The following is a 20,256-nucleotide window of genomic DNA, read 5'->3' on the forward strand; positions in this document are numbered from 1 at the left end:
GGGGGCGGGGTGCGGGCACGTGTTTGTGTCGAGGAGGGATTGGGCGGGGCTGGGAGAGAAGAGTCCTGGAGAAGAGAGGGAGGCGGGAGAACCGAACCGAGGAGAGTGGGCGGGGCTTGGAGGGGAAAACCTAGGGGAGTGGAGGGGGAGGGCGGAAGAACTGAATCGCCGGGTGGAAAGTAGGGGAAAGGTCTCGGCGGCGACAGCGGCGGCGGCGGCCTGGGCGGCGGCGGCGGCGGCCGGGGATGTCCCTGCGGCGCGCAGGGGGCGGGATGGAGGCGGGGCAGCGGCGCGTATTAAAGGGGCCACGTCGGCCTGCCCCCTCTCCTTTCTGGTTGCTTTCTCCTGCTGGCCTGGGGTTCGGTTTAAGCCGTGTGGACTGCCAACGTGAGGTATTTTGGGATACATAGTATAAAAATAGACCAGTAACCTACATTCTTTGTCCTAAAGTGAAATTAACCCTGCACGTCGATGCTTCCCACAGCTCTTTCAAGACACACCGGCTGGCTATCAGTTGCATTTGTGGCGCTGACACATGAACATTTATTAAGCGCCTACTACGTACCAGGCTCTGTGCTGAGAGCCGAGATACCAATGGGCAAAACAGCCCCTGCCCTCCAGGAAGGAGCCATCTAAGGAGGCAGCCCAGAGCCAGCGTCTACAAAGTTACATGCAAGAGAAAGAGGGAGTGATGAAAAGGAGGAGGGCGATAGAAGAATTAAGAGGGGCTTGTGCAGAGGGGAGCGCCCCCCAGATCTGCCCCTGGTGATTCCTGCCATCTCCAGCCCCTTCCCCCTCTCTGATAGGTCCGCAGTCTGTGCACACGCCCCTTAGACCGAGGAGGAAACTGACGAACAGAGAGGGAAAGGGAGCCACCTGAACCGCGAGACTTGACTCGTGGTCCGAGGCTTCTTGCTTTATCATCTGAGACATCCCCCTCCACCCAAAAAGGGATTTAAATGTTCAGGGTCTAGGAGATTCAGATTTTGAGTGCCTCGTGTCTTGGCAGTTCTATCAGATCAGCAGCTCCATCCGTGCTCCCCAACAATTCATTGGCCACTTCTATTACAGGTGACTGATAATAAACATTAACCATCCTCCCCTCCACCTTAGGTACCTGTGGGAGTGATCAAAGTAGAGCCCTCACCATCACCCAAAACTAAGGCCCCTTCATGACCAGATTCTCCAGTCCTTGCAGCTTTCTGTCCTACTCTAGCAAAGATAGAGCCACATGACTAATCCCTTTAAAATTCGGAACCAGTTTTTTTCTGGATTGAATAATCTGAGATATGCAGTATGACCCTGTCTTTACAGTGAAACAAGTCCTTATCTACCTTTACTTTCCAATTCTGAACATGGTTGTCACCCCTAGTAGAAGGTAAACCTCCAGAGATCAGAGATTATTTAGGTTTCATCCTTGTATTTATTCAGAAGAAAAAGGCAGTTATTAAATGCTTCCAGAAATTGAAAGGAAAAGTGGCTGGCATAAGGTCGTTAAGATAAATTAATTAATAGAACCCTCTTTCTTCATCCAAGGATGTTTGTTGGGCTACTTTTTGGCCCCAAGAAGCAAGACAACTCCACATCTCTTCTCACCCTTTCTAGTTCAGAAGCTAAGATCAAATGAACACTTCAGCCACTGCGGAAAAGGTTTGTGCATAAGAAACCATTCACAATCTCCCCTAACTTTCCAAACCAAAATGTACCCCCTGGCTATTACTCTCCAATATGTATTTTCTCCCTCTATTCTAATGTAAATTCAATAAAGGAAGCAACTATCTAGCTTTTGATTTTATATTGCCAGCACTTAGTACAAAGATCTACATCTATTAAAGCTTAATAATTGCCTTTTTTTATTCATTCATTCTTAGATTTAAAGTTGGAAGGCTTTTGAAGGATCATTTAGTTTAACCCCCTTATTTTTAAGATAGGCCCAGTGCCTTTCACATACTACCTCTCCCCACACTCATCCCTTTCCATTTTAGCCCCATCCCTCTGGAACCCCTGTCGTCTACTTTCATCTTCCGTTGTAGCCTCTGGAACCCCCATTTTTTTGCTAACAAACATTCCTTTGCTTTGACCTCTCTCCTTCCATCTTCTGCCTCTCAGCAGAGAAACTTTGTCCTTGTAGTTTTGGTTGCTCTTTCTCTCTGGCTTCCAGGATATGTTGGGCAAGTAGGTACTAGACTTCTGCTGTGAGGTTCATTTCATTCATCTTCCTATCTCAATCCAGATCCCTGTTCCTTTCATCTACCAGGCCCCAGGTGACTCTCTCTCATTTCTCAAAGACTCTGCCTTCCTCACTAACTCTTATTACTTGTCTTCATTATTGGTGACATCAGTATCCATTAAGAGAATGCTCTGCATTCTCAGTTAATTTACCCCATCAACTCCTAAGACCTAGCCTTACCTCTACCTCTACATTTCCGCAGGATCCTTTGCCCTTCTCATTGGACTCTGACTTCAAAGGAGGGCTGTGGGTTCTAGGGCCTTGATTTAAAAAGGGGCCCAGCATAGTTTTTCTCCCCTTTGCCCCAGAGCTACATAGCTTTCAGAATTCTTGGAAACTCTCCATCCAAGCCTTCAAGCCAAGTAGCTTCTCCCACCCACTTTTCACCTTCCTTTTGTGTGTTATCTTTCCCCTTTAGACTGTAAGGGCAGAGATTGTCTTTAGTTTTGGATACAAAACCTGTGCTTACTTCAGCTCCAGGCCTATTGTAAGCACTTTATAAATGTTTCTCGACTAACCTCTCTTCTACCTGAGGTACCAAAGGAGAGATCACTGGGGAGACCTCACCATCACTCCAAACTGAGGCCCCTTCATGACCGAATTCTTCAGTCCTTCCAGCTTTCTCTCTAATCCCTTTATATATATATATATATATATATCAAGTTTCTCCCTGATTGAATTAGCTCGGATCTGCAGTATGACCCTGTCTTTACAGTTAACTCCTTATCTACCTTTACTTTACTTTCTTTACTTGTTGGTAAACTCTAGTAGTAACTTGAAAAGGCTACAAGCCAAGACCGAAGTGGAGGGAATGTTGGTGCACAATTTTGTGTTTGTAGATGATTGTGCACTCAATGTAGTCTCTGAAACTGAGATGCAACAAAGTATGGATCAATTCTCAGCTGCTTGTGCTAATTTTGACCTAATAATTAACACCAAGAAAACGCCACCACCACACCATCCATATGTAGAATTATCAGTTATAGTGAATGGAGAAGTTTTAAATGCTGTGTATATGTTCATTTACCTTGGTGGTATGCTTTCCAGGGATGTACACATTGATAATGAGGTTGACACAAGAATGGCCAGAGCTAGCTCAGTGTTTGGGAGGCTCCAAAGGAAAGTATGGGAGAGAAGAGGTATTAGACTGACTATCAAACTGAAGGTCTACAGAGTGGTTGTGCTGACTTCATTGCTGTATGCCTGTGAAACATGAACAGTCTACCAGCACCACACTAAGAAACTGAATCACTTCCATTTGAACTCTTAGGAAGTTTCTGAATATCACCTGGCAGGATAAGGCACCAGACACTGTGGTCCTTGCTTGAACTCTGCTTCAGAGAGTACAACTCTGATGGGCTGGTCACGTTGCTCAAATGCAAAATGTACACTTGCCAGAAAGACTATTTTATGGAGAACTCACACAGGGCAAGGGATCACATGATGTTCAGAAGAAGCAATACAAGGACATTCTTAAGGTCTCTCTCAAGAACTTTGAAATTGATTGTGTGAAATAGGAGACACTGGCACAGGACTGCTCAGCATGGTGTTTTCACATCAGAGAAGGTGCTTGTGCTCTATGAGCAAAGCAGAATTGAGACAGCTCAAAGGAAACATAGGATGCACAAATTTATAATAACCACCCCAAACATTCAGACTATTTGTGCCAGACCTATGGTAGATCATTCTGTGCTCGTGTTGGTCTGATCAGCCACTGTCAGACACATTGAAACTTGATTCTACCATAGAAGTTTCATCTTGGAGAATGAAGGACAACAACTAGCTATCTGCCTTTACTTACTCTTTTCTATACTTGTTATAATATAACCCCTCATAGAAGGTATGTGTCCTGAGGTCAGGGATTATTTTGTTTGTCTTTTGATCCAGAGCAGCTGGCACAGCTAGTGGCTAGCTCTGATGAAGTGAGCAGTTACTAAATGCTTCCTGAATTGAAAGGAAAAGTGACTAGATTAAGATCATAAAGTAAATTATGGACTAGAAACCAGGTCTCCTAACTTAGTCCAAGAGTCTTTCTTCAGTGTAAGGATGCTTGTGGACTACTCTTAGCACCTAGAAACATTCATTTAGGGCAGCTAAGTGGTACAGATGAGGAAAGTGACGTCGAAGATCACAACTAGGTGACATCTCAGATCTGTTCCAGCTCTAGATTTATTATTCTAAGGATGTGACCCTGGAAAGTCATACCATATTCAAAGGAAGGAGAGGCAATAGTGTATTACATACAGAATTGATAAGATATTCGTGAGGAAATTCAGGAGAACATTTGGATAAAGATCAGCCGAGGGAAAAACAGAAGCACTGGTGTCATGGAGTATGCCACACATCACCTGGACAGAAAATAAATGAGGCATTCAAAAAATAGATCACAATTGTGGTAAGGAGGCTTAACATGATGGAGGTCTTTAACTATCCAGTCATCTGCTAGATCTCCCTGTGTACCAAAAGCAGAACAGCTAATGGTCTTGGATTGCATTAAGGATAACTTCACCCTTCAAAAGACAGAAGATCTAAATCCATTCTCACCAATCACTTAAGACTGATTGCTGAAATAGAATCAATGAGAATCTTACTAGAAAGTAACCACTACATTTTAGAATTTATGACCGAAGAAGAAAATTGGCATATGATTCTGGCATATCACCTAGAGCTGGGGAGAGCAGATTTCAAAGGTTCCTAGGAAGGCTAGGTCCTATATCATAGACAAAAATTCAACAGGATACATTAATGTAAGAAGCATCATAAGAAGTTCTCAAAAATTATTATCTGAAGATGCACATAGAGGTACTTACAGTGAGTAAGAAAAAGGGACTACTGTCATATAGAGACTAATGTGGATGTTCAGGGAAATCATCAATGAACTTGGATTTATTTTTATTTTTTGCCCTCCCACAAGGAATAGACAAAATAAGACAGAAAACAACCCCCAAACAACTCAAACCCAACCCTTCACTCTGTAAACTATTAAGCAAAAAAGCATTTTTTAAAAAATGATTTCAAATGATTTTACCTAAAACTTATGTTTACCTTTTATTATTTACTGATTGATTAAAGACTGGAAGACCATGTCCATTAATTTTAATATGGTAGCACTAACATGATCCTGTTGTATTCCAGTGCAGAGTTTTGAAAGATGTGTGCAGATTCTCAAAATAAGGTAGGGGCAGGAGAGAGGCTGTAATGTCAAAGAGGGTAAAGAGGTGGGGGTGGGGGTGTTTAAAAAGTGTCCAGCATCCTAAAACTCAGAAAGAGCTGAAACTGTCAAATATTATGTGCACCAGAAACCATTTTTCTGTTTTTGTATCTTTTTAAAATATATGATAGAGAAATAAGAAGGATTGAAGAAAGGAAGGAACCATTACACTGGGTAAATGGAATAATTATGAATGATACAGAAGAGCAAGACTTCTCTAACCTGATTTTGTTTGTTTTCTTTGACAAGGAGAATGACCTTTGTGCTGACAATGGAGCTCTCCACTTCATTTTTTCTGATTTTCTTCAGAACTCCCTGTAGTCTAGCTTCCTATACCTCAATACCCTAACTGCTCTCTCCAGAGTTACCAATGATCTCTGAATTGTCAAATCTAATGGCCTTTTATCAACTCATTCTTTTTTCCTCTATGCAACCTTTATCACTAATGGTCCCTTTCATTCTTTATGTCCCCTTTTCCTTAGGTTTCCTTGTTACTACTCTATTCTGATTTTCCTCAGCTTGTCTGACCCCTCCTTCTCAGTCTTCTTTGCTACATCTTCCAGGTCATGTCTGCTAAAGGTGGTCATGACCCCCAAGACTCTGCTCTGGGCATCCTTCTCTCATGTCTATTTAGAGGTATCAAACACAAAGTCCCTGGCCAGCAACACTCTCAAATGCAACCTGAACTAGATTAAAATGTAATTAGGAAAAGTTTAACAAAATAAATAAAAGTGCAATAGAACACAGATAATGTTAATATCTAAAGGGATTTTTATGCATAGTTTAGGGGCCTGATTGTGTCACCACTGCTCCATAATATTTCACTTGGTAATCTAATCCTTGATTTAATTATCATCTCTATTCAAATGGTTCTCTGATCTATTTATATAGTCCTAACCTCTCTCCTAATCTCCAGATTCAAACCTCCAACTAACTACCTATTAGACACTTCAAACTGGATGTTCTGTAGACATCTTAAACTCAGCATGTCTAAAACTGAACTAATCATCTTCCCTCCAAAATCTACCCCCCTTCCAGATTTCCTTATTACTTTCCAGTCCCTCTTACTATGGTATCAGCCTCCCAGGCAGCCAGACTTCCAACCTAGGGATCATTCTCAAGTACTCACTCTCATCCCCCATATCCAATTTGTTGTCAAGTCCTGTGCTTTGATTTTCCTTTAGTAATATCTCAGATATACACCCCCTTCTCTCCCCTAATATTCCATCAGCATCCAAAAGCCCTTCATCACCTCACACCTGTACCATTGCAATAGTCTGCTGGTTGGTCTTCCTGCCTCAAATCTTTCCCCTCTCTTGTCATCTTTCCATCAGTTGTAACATTAATATTTCTAAAGCACATGGTACCACCTATCCCTTGTTTAGTAAGCTTCAGTAGCTTCCTATCACCTCTAGAATCAAATATAAAAATCTCTGTTTGGTATTCAAAACCATTTACATCCTAGCTTCCTTCTTTTTCCTTCCCTGCCACCTCCCCATTTTTCCAGTCTTTCTAAATCTTACTCCTCCTACCCCCTCTGTTTGTTGAATAAGATACTCCAAATCTTGATTCTGACATTTTCACCCCATGCTTGGAATACTCTCCTGTTTGATCTCTGCATCTCATCTCTTCTCTGCTTCCTGGCTTCCCTGACATCCTTTCTAGTCCTAGTCAAAATCCCAAATTCTACAAGAAGCCTCTCCAGGTTCCCCTTATTGATAATGCCTTCCTTCCTTTGATTTTTTTCCAGGTAATCCTGTATATTTCTTGTTTATATAAAACTATTTTCGTGTTCTCTCCCCCTTTGGACTGTGAGCTCCTTATGATCAGGCTGTTTTGCCTTTCTTTGTGTCTTCAGGGCTTAGCATAGTGCCTAACACTGTGGTGTCTGACTTGGTAACTGCCTGAAAATAACAAAAATTATTAATATTGTGATGAAGACAAAGATAATAAAGATATATTAAAAACCCACCAGGCTACCCTTGATAAATATAGATCGCTAGGGAGAGATGAACTACTTCCTTGGATGCTTAAAGAATGGATAGTTGGAATTCCAAAGCCATGGTCATCTGTGAAATATAGAAGAGAACAGGAGAAATGATTTCCTCTCCTCCCCACCTCCCCCTCCCCCAAAAACTGTAAACTATTTGTTGTTGAGATTGATTTTGAATTCTGGCAAAATTCTATGGCATATTATTAAAGGGATGGTTACTGCACATCTGAAAAAGGAAATAATGAGCTCAAGGAGCTGGTATGGCTTCATCCATAGCAGTTTATGCCAAACTAACCTCATTTCCTTCTTTTGTTTGGTGGGTAATATCAGGGGATATTTGATAGGTAAATCAGGGAAATGCCATAGTTAGAGTTTACTTAGATTTTAGCAAAGTCGTTGACAGTGGTGTAATGTATAGCTAGACAGATTTGAAATTGATACAATATGTGGTTCCTAATGGGTCAAATGTGAAAAGATGTCACTAATAGAGGGAGGGCTCTAGAGTTAAAGTTAGGGTTGGCATTGTGCTTTTTACTGTTTTGTTTTGTTTTTTCAAGAAAAAATGTGGTTAAAGGTCTAGATGACTTGCTGTAGAATTTGCAGATGACACAAAGCTAGAAGAGATAACTCATAAACAGATGAGAGAATCAAGATTCAAAACATTGAGCCAGCATAGAATTACAGGCTGAAGCTAATGAGATGAAATGTAATGTAGATAAATTAATAGGAATAAAGTTCAAAAATTGAGTTTAAAAATTAACTTCACAAGCACAACATGAGGAAAACATGACCAGATAGCATTTGATCTGAGAAAATTCTGATCATTTTAGCAGACGATAAACTTAATGATTCTGTATTGCTATACCTGCAAGCATCACAGTGCTTACCTCATTAATAGAACAATTAAACAGCGTTCAGTAATGTCAGCTTTGTTTAGCTGCCTTGTCTGCCGTGTAGCTCACTGAAAACCTTATATCATTTTCCAGAGTAATTAACAGACTAACCATACCTCTGCCATCTTCTATTTGGTAAGTTGATTTTTTTTGTACCTAACTTCTAGACTTTACATTAATTCCTATTGACTTGCATCATGATAGGTCCCAAGTTTGAACCCTACCTCAGACACTTAGGCAAATCACTTAACTTCCATTAAATGCCTCAGTTTCCTCATCTGTAAAACAGGGACAACAGGACCTACCTCACTAGGTGATTAACTCAAATGAGTTAACATATGTGAAGACCTTTTCAAACCTTAAAGTACTATATAAATGCTAGCTATTATTATCCTTGCATTATCAATATTTTTACCTTATCATTGATTAGGACCAATAATCTATCCTTTCAGGATTCTTTTGAGTCCTGAATCTGTTATCTGGTATGTTTGCTATCCCTCTCAGATTTGTGGTATCTGAAAATTTGGGGGACATGCCACCTATGTCTTTATCTGAATCACTGATAAAAATGTTGAACAGTTTAGGGCAGGGAATAGATGTCTGGGATACAACACTAACGACTTCCTGCCTTGCTGACAGTAAACCATTACCCCCTTCTCTTTGAATCTGGCAATTGAACCAATTCTGAATCCATCTAATTGTATCATTTTCTAATCCATAACTCCCTATCTTTTCCACAAGATTAGTTTGAGACATTTTATCAAAAGCTTTGCTCAAATCTAAGTAAATGATATATAGCATTCTCATCAATTAGTTCAGAAATTCTGTCAAAAAAGGAAATGGAGCTAGTCTAGATTGACCTGTTCTTGATGACACTCCACTGGCCATCTGGTATTACTGCTTCACACTCTAGATGTTCACTAACCATCTCTTTGATGATCTATTCTAGTATTTCCCCAGGAATTGATGTCAACCTCATTCATCTATAGCTAGCTTACTCTTTTCTCTTTGCTTGTTTTGAAAACTGAGATGATGTTTGCCTTCTCCAGTCTTGTGGCCCCTTTCCTATTTTCCATGATCTTTCAAGATCACTGTCATCAGTTCAACAGTAACGTCTGCCTGTTCCTGTAGAACTCAAGAATGGAGCTCATTGGGGCCAAGTAACTTGACTTCATCAAGGGCAATTAAGTTTTGAGTATCAACTTCCTGACTAGTTTTTTTTCTGCTCTCATTTCCAGTGCAAAGGTCATTCTCTAAGGCAGGAAAAAAAAGAAGCAAAAAGAGAATTAAGCAGTTTTGAGCGGTCTGTGTTGTTGCCTATGATCACCCCATTCTCTCCAAGCAATGTTCATGCTCTTATATTCACCCTAGCCTGGGTTCTGGCTTCTAAGTTTATGGTAAGTTATTTGTGTATCCATCTATGTTGGCTTCTTCAGAGAAATCAAGTCAAATAAAAGAGTCAACAAGTATTTATTCAGTGCTTACTATGTGCCAGGTATTGTGCTAAACACTCTCCCCTCCCCCATTTTTTGTCCTCTTTTATTTCTCTTTGCCTCTTTCAAACTGCATTCTTAACATCTTCTATCTCTCTTGGGATGACTTCCCCTGTAGCATTCTATAGGCCGTGGGTTTATATCTTTTATTCCTCTGAATGCTTTGAAATTTGCTTTCCACAAATGTAAGGTTCGTTTTGGATTATGCTATCTTCACCTGCTTTTTATTAAAGGATAGAATGGTCATATCTCCCTAATGTTCTTATCATCATTTTCACTCAAGTAATCAGTTCTTCTTTGTTAATGAGAATTAGGTCCAGAATAGAATTTCCTTTTGTTGGTCCTCTATCTTTTGAAGAACAACATTATCACCAGACAAGTCAAGAAGTTATTAGCTGATCTACTTTTGGCAGAGTAAGAGCTCATTACTAATATACCATGCATCTGTGCCAGGCTTGTTATCTGTCTTTCAGATCCCTTATCTACTTCTTTTTTCTATCCAGGTGGTCTATAATGTACTCTATTGACAAAATCACTTCTCTTTCTTCTTCCATTGACTTTCACCCAAACACTCTTCATCATGATTCACTTCTGGTTTCTGAATTTCTTTGCAAGAGTCTACTTTCTTACTATACAATGCTACTCAACAATCCCCTCCATGCCTGCCACACTCCTTTTGCCTATCCCATTTCTTTCTTTCTTTTTTTTGATTTTTAAAATTTATTTATTTTTAGTTTTCAACATTCATTTCCACAAGATTTTTAGTTCCAAATTTTCTCCCCATCTCTCCCCTCTCCCACCCTGAAACACCATGCATTCTGATTACTCCTTCCCCCAATCTGCCCTCCCTTCTATCACATCCCTCCCTTCCCTTATCCCCATCTTCTCTCTTTTCTTGTAGGGCAAGATAGATTTCTGTACCCCATTACCTGTATTTTTTATTTTCCAGTTGCATGCAAAAACAATTCTCAACATTTGTTCCTAAAACTTTTAAGTTCCAACTTCTCTCCCTTCCTCCTTCCCCACCCATCCCCACTGAGAAGGCAAGCAATTCAATATAGGCTATATATGTGTAGTTTTGCTAAAGATTTCCATAATAGTCATGTTTTGAAAGACTAATTATATTTCCCTCCATCCTATCCTGCCCGCTATTTATTCTATTCTCTCTTTAGACTTTTCCCTCCCCTAAAGTGATTACTTGTTATTTCTCCCTCTTGCCATTTGCCTTTCCTTCTATCATCCCCTCACCCCATTTATCCCCTTCTCCACTACTTTCCTATAGTGTAAGATAGATTTTCATACCAAATTGAGTGTGCATGTTATTCCCTCCTTAAGCCAAATGTAATGAGAGTAAGTTTCACTTTTTCCCTCTCACCTTACCCCTTCTCCCCTCCATTGAAAAAGCTTTTTCTTGCCTCTTTCATGAGAGATAATTTGCCCCATACTATTTCTCCCTTGTATGTATGTATGAATAATCCCCCCAACTATCCAAATACTGAGAAAAATTTCAAAAGTTACAGATATTGGGGGGGAAGTCAAGATGGTGGAGTAGAAAGATACACGTATGCTAGCTCCTAATGCATAGCCCATAAAATACCTTTAAAGAAGAACTCACAACAAATTCTGGAGCAGCAGAAACCACAGAACAACGGAGCAGAGGAGATTTCTGTTCCAGAGAGATCTGAAAAACTGAAACAAAGGTCCATCATGCACCAGACCTGGAGCAGAGCCCAGACCTGCCTTGGCCAAGTGGCACCTAGAGGAGCAGATCTAAGCAGGCTTCAGGGACAGAATCTCCAGCAGCAGCGCAGGTCCCTCCACCCACAGGTGCCAAAGGTCAGTGAGAGAGTCTTTCTAGCTCACTGAGAGGGGAGCAGGGTGTCTCCATAACTCAAGCCCCCTAAGGAGGCAGCAGAGGAGGCAGCAGTGGACAAGGGCTCCCAAAGCAGGTGGGAGCTCGGATCCATTGTTGAAGGTCTCCACAAGAACCCCTTGAGGGAACTGAGTCCCTTGTGGCAGCCCTGCCCCCACCTGAGCACCTGAACTTAATCTCACACTGAATAGCAGCTCTGCCCCCACCAAAAGCCCTGAGGCTAGGCAGCAGCATTTGAATCTCAGCCCCCAAGTACTGGCTGGGTGGATCTGGAGGTGAGGTGGGTGTGGAGAGGAAACTCAGAAGTCAAGTCTGGGAAAATGCCCAGAAAAGGGAAAAAAAATAAGACCATAGAAGGTTACTTTCTTGGGGAACAATTATCTCCTCCCATCCTTTTGGATGAGGAAGAACAATGGGAAAGACATAAAAGTCAAGGCTTCTGTATCCTAAACATCCAAAATAAATATTCAATGGGCTCAGGCCATGGAAGAGCTCAAAAAGGATTTTGAAAATCAAGTTAGAGAGGTGGAGGAAAAACTGGGAAGAGAAATGAGAGAGATGCAAGAAAAGCATGAAAAGCAGGTCAACACCTTGCTAAAAGAGACCCCAAAAAATGCTGAAGAAAATAACACCTTGAAAAATAGGCTAACTCAATTGGCAAAAGAGGTTCAAAAAGCCAGTGAGGAGAAGAATGCTTTAAAAAACAGAAACAGCCAAATGGAAAAGGAGGTTCAAAAGCTCACTGAAGAAAATAGTTCTTTAAAAATTAAAATGGAACAGATGGAGGCTAATGACATTATGAGAAACCAAGAGATCACAAAACAAAACCAAAAGAATGAAAAAATGGAATATCTCACTGGAAAAAAACTGACCTGGAAAGTAGATCCAGGAGAGACAATTTAAAAATTATGGGACTACCTGAAAGCCATGATCAAAAAAAGAGCCTAGACATCATCTTTCATGAAATTATCAAGGAAAACTGCCCTGAGATTCTAGAAACAGAGGGCAAAATAAGTATTGAAAGAATCCACTGATCACTTCCTGAAAGAGATCCAAAAAGAGAAACTCCTAGGAACATTGTGGCCAAATTCCAGAGTTCCCAGGTCAAGGAAAAATATTGCAAGCAACTAGAAAGAAACAATTCAAGTATTGTGGAAATACAATCAGGATAACACAAGATCTAGCAGCTTCTACATTAAGGGACAAAAGGGCATGGGATATAATATTCCAGAAGTCAAAGGAATTAGGACTAAAACCAAGAATCACCTACCCAGCAAAACGGAGTTAATACTTCAGGGGAAAAAAAATTGGTCTTTCAATGAAATAGAGGACTTTCAAGCATTCTTGATGAAAAGACCAGAGCTGAAAAGAAAATTTGACCTTCAAACACAAGAATCAAGAGAAGCATGAAAGGGTAAACAGCAAAGAGAAATCATAAGGGACTTACTAAAGTTGAACTGTTTACATTCCTACATGGAAAAACAATATTTGTAACTCGTGAAACTTTTTTTCAGTATCTGGGTGGTTGGTGGGATTATACACACACACACACACACGCACACACACACACACACACACACACACAGGGACAGAGAGACAGAGAGCACAGGGTGAATTGAATAGGATGGGATCATATCTTAAAAAAATGAAATTAAGCCGTGAGAGAGAAATATATTAGGAGGAGAAAGGGAGAAATGGAATGAGGCAGGTTATCTCTCATAAAAGAGGCAAAGAAAAGACTTTTCAGTGGAGGGAAAAAGAGGGGAGGTGAGAGAAAAAACATGAAGCTTACTCTCATCACATTCAACTAAAGGAAGGAATAAAATGCACACTCATCTTGGTATGAAAACCTATCTTACAATACAGGAAAGTGGGGGAGAAGGGGATCAGCAGGGTGGGGGGGATGATGGAAGGGAGGGCAGTGGGAAGAGGGAGCAATTTGAAGTCAACACTCTTGGGGAGGAACAGGATTAAAAGAGAGAATAGAAGCAATGGGGGGCAGGATAGGATGGAGGGGATTATAGTTAGTCATATACAACATGACTATTATGGAAGTCATTTGCAAAACTACACAGATATGGCCTATATTGAATTGCCTGCCTTCCCAAAGTGAATGGGTGGGGAGGGAGGGATGAAGAGAAGTTGGAACTCAAAGTTTTAGGAACAACTGTTGAGTACTGTTCTTGCTACCAGGAAATAAGAAATACAGGTAATGGAATATAGAAAGTTATCTTGCCCTACAGGACAAAAGAGAAGATGGGGACAAGGGAAGGGAGGGATGATAGAAGAGAGGGCAGATTGGTGATAGAGGCAATTAGAATGCTCAGTGTTTTGGGGTGAGTGAAGGGGACAAATGGGGAGAAAATTTGGAACCCAAAATTTTGTGAAAATGAATGTTAAAACAAATAAATAAATTTTAAAAAAAGTTACAGATATTATCTTTCCATGTAGGAATGTAAACCGTTCAACTTTAGTAAGTCCCTTATGACTTTTCTTTCCTGTTTACTTTTTCATGCTTCTCTTGATTCTTGTGTTTGAAAGTCAGATTTTCCATTCAGCTCTGCTCTTTTCATCAAGAATGCTTGAAAGTCCTCTATTTCATTGAATGACCATTTTTTCCCCCTGTAATATTATACTCAGTTTTGCTGGGTAGGTGGTTCTTGGTTTTAATCCTAGTTCCTTTGACTTCTGGAATATCATATTCCATGCCCTTCAGTCCCTTATGTAGAAGCTACTAGATCTTGTGTTATCCTGATTGTATTTCCACATTACTCAAATTGTTTCTTTCTGGCTTCTTGCAATATTTTCTCCTTGACCTGGGAACTCTGGAATTTGGCTACAATATTCCAAGGAGTTTTTCTTTTCAGATCTCTTTCAGGAGGTAATTGGTGCATTCTTTCAATATTATTTTACCCTCTGGTACTAGAGTATCAGGGCAGTTTTCCTTGATAATTTCATGAAAGATGATGTCTAGGCTCTTTTTTTGATCATGGCTTTCAGGTAATCCCATAATTTTTTAATTGTCTCTCCTGGATCTATTTTCCAGGTCAGTTGTTTTTCCAATGAGATATTTCACATTATCTTCTATTTTTTCATTCTTTTGGTTTTGTTCTGTAATTTCTTGGTTTCTCATAAAGTCATTAGCTTCCATCTGCTCCAGTCTAATTTTTGAAGAATTATTTTCTTCAGTGAACTTTTGAACCTCCTTTTCCATTTGACTAATTCTCCTTTTTAAGCATTCTTGTCATCATTGGCTTTTTGAACCTCTTTTGCCATTTGAGTTAGCCTATTTTTAAAGGTGTTATTTTCTTCAGCATTTTTGGGGGGGAGGGGGGGTCTCCTTTAGCAAGCTGTTGACTTGCTTTTCATGATTTTCTTGCATGGCTCTCATTTCTCTTCCCAATTTTTCCTCCACCTCTCTTACTTGCTTTTCAAAGTCCTTTTTGAGCTTGTCCATGGCCTGGGACCATTGCATATTTATTTTAGAGGTTTTGGATGCAAAAGCCTTGACTTTAGGTCATCCTCTGATGGTATGCATTTTCTTCCTCATCCAAAAAGATGGAAGAAAATACCTGTTCACCAAGAAAGTAACTTTCTATAGTCTTTTTCACCCTCTTTTTTGGGCATTTTCCTAGCCAGTTACTTGACTTTGGAGTCCTTTGTCAAGAAGAGGGTATACTCTGGGGACCTGTAAGTTCTCAGTTCCTCCAAGGTGACACAATCAAGGGAGAGGAGTAAACTCCTGTGCTCTGGTCTGGGAGCTACCAAAGCTTTTCTGCCCAGAATCTGCAAGTAGAATTCTCTTTTCAGAACCTCCACCAGCTCCATCATGTCAACATTCTTCCTCACCCCAGGACTGCCACTCAGGGCTGCAACTCAGATCAGCAGCTCAATTCCCCCAGAGTCTTTGGGCCAAGGGCTCCAAAAATGGACACCGCTGCCACCTGAGGCCAGGGCTAGAGGAAGACTCTGCTCCCTTCTCACCCAGGTGAAAAAACTTTCTCACTGACCTTTGAAGCTGTCTTTGGTGTTTGTGGGTTAAGGGATCTGGGAACCACAACTGCTGCCAGGGATTCCACCCCTGAGGTCTGCTTGGGTCCTGTTCCTGCCAGTGCTGCACGGCCAAGGCTGCTCTGGGCTCTGTGGGCTGCGCTCTGCTCTGAGGTCCATGTGATAGACCTTTCCTGTCAGCCTTCCATGCTGCCTTGAACTGAAAATCTCTTTTACTCCATTGTTTTGTGGCTTCTGCTGCTCTAAAATTTGTTTAGAGTCATTTTTACAGGTATTTTATGGGCTGTGGGGGAAGAGCTAGAGTGGGTGCATCTTTCTACTCCCTATCCTATTTCTTTCAAATAAGGTATTCCCATCCAGAACCCTGGTTCAGCCATATACTTCATCTCAATGTTAACTATGAAGTCACATTTGTCTTTTTGTATTAGGACTTCTAGTTCCTCTTGTTTGTTGCTTAAACTTTAAGCACTTGTATGCAGACAGTCCTGGTCATGAGTCTTACAAATGGATCCTTTCTTGGGTTTTATTCTCTGCAAACTTTGAGTGTCTCAGCTACTAATTCTTCCTTTTCTGTAACTTCTTTCTATGATATCCAACTTGGGATATATACATAGATAATCTTCTCCCTTTCTCATCAATTTATATAGATTATACATACATACACATATATAAATAAACATTTATGTATATATATATATAATATAGATGTATGTATATATCTATATCTAATATATAATAGAGATGTGTGTGTATATAATATAGATGTGTGTGTATATACGTGTAAAGCACTTTGCAAACCTTAGAGTACTATATCATTTGTATCATCACCATTGTTATCTCCTTATCATTTTCTTCATAATCTTTCCAATTATTCAACCTCAAAGTCATCTTCAGTTGTTCACTTTCTTTCATCCCTATATCCAAATGGATTCCACTTCTTGATTCTAGTCCTGCACCTTCTGTCCCCTACTCTCCATTCTTAGGGCTACTTGTTACCTTACTATATCCCTTCATCACCTTTCACATGAACTAATTAATGTGTGATCTCCTAATTGACATCCTTACATCCTCTCTCTAATCCATTATTTATATAGTTGCCAAATTGATATTTTAAAATTGTAGATATGAACATGTCTGCTGAATGTATATATGAACTTCTCTGCTCAAGAAACTTCAATGGCTCCCTCTTTACCTCTAGGGAAATTTAAAACTCCTCTTACTGTTTGATATTTAAATGCTCTGAATATCTTGTTCTAATCTATCTTCCCATGCTTTTTATACATTATTTTCTCCCATTCAAGCAAACTGGCTTGCTAGATATTCCTTCTATACAATATTTCACCTCCTGTCTCTGTACCTTTGGACACATTGTTCCCTATGCCTGGAATGCTTTCTCTTTCTCTTCATATTTGTCTCTCTGAATCTCTAGCTCCCTTCAAGACTAAGCTCCAATTCACTTTCTACAAAAGGACTTTCCTCATCTCTCCAATTTTGGGCAAAACTATTCCACTGAATTTTTGCAAATACTAGCTTGTGTCCTTGTAGTTTCTCCACAATAGGGACTGAGGTGTTCTCCACATGTTGGCTGTCTTCACATATCTGAAAAGCTGCCCTGAGGAAGAGGGATCAGACAAAGTGTTCTTGGCCCCATGAGAGCAGAACTAGGAATGCTGGCCATCATTGCGGAGAGATAGATTTTTTCCTCCATGTCATGAAGTCTTTCGCAGAAATTAGAGCCATCCGAATTATAAGGCAATTGCCCCTATTCCATGCTTTGTTTTAGCCTTGGAAACCCAGACCCAAATGAATTACTGTGTAACATCCTATTCAATTTAGAAAGTTTTTTTTTTTTAATTTAAATTAGTGGCTGAGTTGGGATTAGGTTCCAGACCTCCTACTCATCAGAAGGGCACAGTTTTTGTTTATTTGTGTGTGTGTTTGTTTTAATTAGTCCTCAGTGGCTTCGAGGAATCACAAAAGAATCATCTGAAGGCAATAGATCCAGTCTTCACCTGATAAAGAATTCCCTCCATATCCACAAAAGTGGCCATCTGGATCTGACTTGAAGAGTTCTTGAGTAGGGAAGTCTCTGACTCCCAAAGAAGCCCTTTTCACTTTCTGGTAGCTCTACTTTTTACTATCTTTTCCTTATATGGAGATTAGATGTTCCTCTTTGCAATGTATACCCATTACTCCTAGGTCTGTCCTCTAGAGCCAAGTAGAATAAATTCAATCTGTTTTCAAGAAAGTCTTTTAAATTCCTGAGGACAATCCTTACATCCACCCTCTAATGTCTTTTCTTCTCCAGGGCAAGTATCCTCAGTTTCTTCAAATGATCTCCATGTAGAAAAATCTCAAGGCCTTTCAACATTCCAGTTGCTGTTCCCTAGACAAACTCAAAGTTTATGAGTGTCCTTCCTAAAACATATTACTCAGAACTAAATACAATACACCAGGTATGGTCTGACCAGGGCAAAGTACAGCAGGACTATCACCCCAGTAATATATACAATGATTACAATAATGTAAAAAAAAGATCACCAAATGCTGAGTAACTGAAAAACTAGTAATGATCCTAGAGATAATTAAACATACTTTCCTTAGTAGGGAACTGTAGGAGCGGAATATGCATATGTTATCAGAATTAGTCACTATATGTATTGTTTGTCTAGCTGTTTTTCTTTGTTCCTGAAAGTTTTCAATCCAAGTAGGAGACTATTCAGAATGACTGACTGTGACTTAAAAACAGAAAGGAAAGGAAGAAAGAAAGGAAGAGAGAGGGGGGAAGGAAGTAAGGGAGAAATAAATGAAGAAAGAAGGAAAGAAAGGATGAAATGAAAGAAGGAAGGAATAAGGAAAGGAAGGAAGAAAGAAAGAAAAAGAAAGGAAGGAAGGGTGAGAGGAAAGGAAGAGCAATCCTGGACTTGATTGGAATCAGACAATCTGATTCTGAGTACACTCCATACCACTTACTGGACCTTATTAGCTGAGGATCATGGGTAAGTAACTTCACCTTTATAACCTTCAGATTCCTCATCTGTAAAGGGGGATAGCAATACTTGTACTCCCAACTTCACAAACTGGTAAGGAGAGTGCTTTGAGACTCTTGAAGTGCTGTAGAACTGGAGGTTATTATTTTTCCATAAATTAGTTAGTATATTGCTTTTGTACCTAGATTTCTAGCTAGCACCTGTCACTAAAGTGATGGGCATCAGTTCCTGAGATAAAAAAAAAATTTTTAAAACAAAACACTGTAACATAAGGTGGGGACCTCACCATTACCAGGACACTTAGGGGTTAATCTCAAAGGAGAGAGACCCATAGCAGGAAGCATAGAGTTATTATTTCTTTGGCCTTATACCAAAGAGAATCGTAAATACCACATCCTTATTTCAGGACTCTCTTGGCTACAAAAACTCTGTCCCTTCTTAACTACAAACACCAATGTTTCACTGCTTTCCTAGAGAGGTCTCCTAGAACTGTACAGATCAAATGTGGTGTCAGAGAGGTAGGCAAGGGGCCTGCCTACTGACTCAGCTAGTAGTGTTTCCCTAATAATTCCCAAGTTTACAATCATCTACCTTTTTGAAAGGAACTTTCAACCCATTGGAAAAAGAAGAATTTAACCACTGGGGCAACTGTCATTGACCCCTGAGGCAAGAGGTCAAGTGAAAACCTGCCCATTTTGCCAAGAAAGAAGAGAACAAATCTCTAAATCTCTGGGCCTCTCAATGATTGACTTTGTTCTTTTTGGACCTGGTTTGATTTCTTAACTCCCAAGTTCTATTCTGTTGTGTTTTTTTTTTCAAACCAGAACCCTGCAGACTCTGCCTACCCTAGCATTTTCCCGGACTCATCTCTGTACTCATGTACTTCAACTTTTCCCAAGTCCATAAAAGTCAGAAGTCCTAGATGATTCCTAACTTTGCTGCTTAGGGATCTATTTAACCCTTCTTCTTTCCCCCTTTTCTTTGTCCTTTTCCCTTTTTTCCTTTCCTTTTCCCTGTCTTCCATTTCTTTGGTGCCCTTTTCCTCCTCCCTTCCTTCCTTTCACAACAATCATTTATTAAATATCTCTTACATGCAGAATGCAGTACCATAGAAGAGACAAAATAAGTATGACGCATGTTTTTTTTCTCAAGGTCAAGTTGGGAAACTAGACATTAACAAATTAATTTTAAAAAAATAAGGCAACCTATCATAAGTCCCACATAAATGGAAGAGACATCAGAAGCTTTAGAAGTTCATAAAAGATATAGATCACTTTTTTGCAGATTTAAAATTCTGTAATGAGGAAAGACTTCACATAAGAAGCACTTAGCACCTCAGTTTCCTTATCTGTAAAATAAGAAAGTCAGAATTGATAATTTCCAGCTTTTTTTCCCCCAGCTCTGACAAGTTTGTGATTCTAGATGGGATTTAAACTAAGCCATTAAAGATGAGTAAACTTGCAGCAGGGAGTTGGGGGAAGGGTTCTGCTGGTGGAGGAAATGGTAGAGACAAAGACCTGGAAGTGAGAAGGTTCAAGGAGAGTTGTGTGGAACCAGTGAAC

At 40.1% G+C, this 20,256-nt stretch overlaps 1 long non-coding RNA gene across 1 annotated transcript in view; it reads left to right on the plus strand.

The window, feature by feature from the left end:
* Positions 1-327: 327 nt before the first annotated feature.
* Positions 328-20,256, plus strand: part of LOC140520348 (uncharacterized) — a 54,859-nt gene continuing 34,930 nt past the window's right edge. The window contains exons 1-3 of the long non-coding RNA XR_011972463.1: positions 328-392; positions 1,537-1,650; positions 9,566-9,724. This is a non-coding gene — a long non-coding RNA (uncharacterized lncRNA). The remainder of the gene's footprint in view (positions 393-1,536; positions 1,651-9,565; positions 9,725-20,256) is intronic.

Source organism: Notamacropus eugenii, chromosome 1 (genome assembly GCF_028372415.1).
Source record: "Notamacropus eugenii isolate mMacEug1 chromosome 1, mMacEug1.pri_v2, whole genome shotgun sequence".
In the NCBI taxonomy this organism is placed as follows: Eukaryota; Metazoa; Chordata; class Mammalia; order Diprotodontia; family Macropodidae; genus Notamacropus; species Notamacropus eugenii.